Here is a 2,860-nt window from a genome sequence, read left to right on the forward strand (position 1 = left end):
TGCAAATTGGACGTATCACCCCCGCACCACAGTGCAGCACTTCAGCCGGCTTAAAGCCGCGGTGAAGGAGTTCGACAACGCTTGGCACGATGCCAATGGCAATGTGTTGGTAAGATATCTTTCCGGAACTTTCATTTTTTCTTTATACCGAAACCTTTTATCTTTCAGAACCCGTAGGTATATCCTCAGTCCCCGAGTTTCGGGTTAAGCACGCAGTACTTAGCGCGAAACTTCCTTAGAAAACTTGCAAACTTTTCTAAAAAACCCGGCATAGCTAGTCCCCGAGTTTCGGGTTAAGTACACGAAACTGAAAGAAACCAACATAGCTAGTCCCCGAGTTTCGGGTTAAACACGCAGCACTTAACACGAAACTAAAAGAAACCGGCATAGCTAGTCCCCGAGTTTCGGGTTAAGCACGCAGTACTTAGCGCGAAACTGAAAGAAACCGGCATAGCTAGTCCCCGAGTTTCGGGTTAAGCACGCAGTACATAGAAACTGAAAGAAACCATCATAGCTTATAGTGTTTCTACTTCTGCAGAGCGTGCTGGACATCCGCAAGCAGATCTTCGAAGAGCTGCTGTGGGAGCACCAGGGCCTCAACGGGGCGTTCTCCGCCCTCAAGCTTGAGCACAACAACTTCCAAGGTTTGTCTGAACCCCCGGCTTCTTTTTTACCGGTATATTCCTTTATCAAATTTTAATCATCAGTTTCTTTGTGCAGCTGCTCTGCCGGAAGCCCCCACGGACGACCTCGCTGCCCAAGTCGCTGCGCTCAAGGGTAAGCCACAGCTGACCGGTTTTCTTTTCACTTGTAATCTTTTTACTAAACCCATGATTTCCGGATTGTAGCTGCTCGGGATGAGCTTGAACTTCAGCACAAGAGCGAGCTCCAGGGCCAGCGGGATGAAACCGCTAAGCTCAAGGATCAGCTGATCCAGGATGGGTTTGAGCACGCCAGGGCCGTGAAGGAAGCCATCAGCGCCGGCAACGCCCAGGTTGAAGAAACCCGGAAGCAGCTTGTCGAGACTGAGGGCAACTTCACCGCGAGCTGGAGGAGGCGCGGAAGCAGCTGCAGGACGAGAGGGAGCACCTCGAGTCGGTTCAGGGTTATCTGACCGGTCTTGAGGATATGATCAAAGACACTGATACTACACCTGGGCATTTCTCGGGCCAGGCCGGGTTTCGGGCTGGGCCCGAAAAAGCCCGAACTAAAATTCCCAGGCCCGAGCCCAGCCCGGCCCGACCTTCGGGCTTACAAATTAGGCCCGAACCCGGCCCGAACTGCCAAAAGCCCGGCCCGGCTCAACAAGCCCGACCCGAATTAGGCTTAAACTGTGTTTTATGCAAGCCCGAGCCCGGCCCGGCCTGACGTTCAGGCTCGAAAATCAGGCCCGAACCCGGCCCGATGTGCAAGCCCGACCCGACCCGGGATTTTCGGGCCGGGTCGGGCCGGGCCGTCTGGGCCGGGCTGCCCATGCCCAGCTGTAACTGATACCAAGGCTGTCAGTAAGTTTGTTGTTCTCTTGCTTATAAGCTTTCGAGTTTTCACCGATAAGTTTCCTCCTTTTCACCGGCTTGTTCTTACCGGTTTGTTCTTACACTTGTCTTTTTAAATCTTGCCCAGAGCTCTTTCTGGACTCCCAGCAGCGCGCTGAAACCGCTGTCGCCAAGGGCCGGGTTGAGGACGTAGTTGACGCTTATCTCCCCTGGACTGCCAAGGACTACCTCGCCGCGCTGGTCAGCCGGATCAGTCACATGCGCACCGTCGTACGGACCCTTGGCCTGCTGCCGGATGCCGCCATCGCTGTGTTCAAGAGCCTCTGGCCCGGCGAATCTGTTCCGGAGCACAGCCAGGTCATTGCTGAGCGCCTCCTTCAGGAAACCAGCCGGCAGCTAAGCGAGTGGCGCCACTCTTCTGTCCGTGCCGGAGCTGACATTGCACTTCGCTTTGTGTGCTCCTGGTATGAAGGCCTGGATCTGGACGCCCTGCACAGCATGCGCGACGACGCCCCCACCAGCACTGATCCAGAGAAGGGTGCCGCGCGATGCGCCAGGGCCTACGAGATCGCCAGCTACGCCACCACCAGCATCTTCATCTCTCCTCCGGCTAACCTCAAGGAGGCCTTTACCGATGATGAGGAGGATGAAGATGAAGAAGCCGGAGATGGCGACGCCGAGGCTGAGGCGGAAGCGCCCAAGGAACCTACCACCGGTGCCCCAGAGCCAGCTCCTGCTGCCCCCGAAGTACCTCTTCAAGCCCCTGTGAACCCTCAACAAGCCTCAGAAGATTCAGCTCCGCTCTACCAGACCCCGTGTTCTTGTCTTGCTTCACAAAAAAACAATGTCCGTTAAATTTGCCCCCGGGATGCCGGGGTGGGAGGGTGAATAATACTTTTAAGTCTTTTTGGTTCGAAAGACTAAGTAGTCCTTAGGTTGCATGATAAAACTCTTTAAGCATATATGCAATCTGGTATTATGTGGTTTAAACTTGTTTATCTTGTTCCGCTTTGATCTTGCACGGTGAAGATTCCGGATTCATTCCCGAATTCAATCCGATGCACACTTGGTTCTTTTGCTCTGACTCTGTCTACCTCTTTTTGGGTGTTTTGACGTATGAGCTCAAAGTTCTTGTGCCAAGCAAGCATTTTCTCGAACTTAGAAAGGATTCGAAATGTTTCACAAAAAACCTGTATAACCGGGGTTAGTTAAATTTTCCTCAGTTTGTTTGTTTTCGGTTTCTTTTTCGTTTTTCACGTGCTTAGAACCTTCCGGTTTATCTTGCTTGCCATGAAGCCGGGTTTCGGACAGTAGCTAAGTCGAAGACTCCTTTAGGTTTAGCACGTTACTAAAACGGAAAGAAA

Source organism: Lolium rigidum, chromosome 6, assembly GCF_022539505.1.
Source record: "Lolium rigidum isolate FL_2022 chromosome 6, APGP_CSIRO_Lrig_0.1, whole genome shotgun sequence".
Classification (NCBI taxonomy): Eukaryota; Viridiplantae; Streptophyta; class Magnoliopsida; order Poales; family Poaceae; genus Lolium; species Lolium rigidum.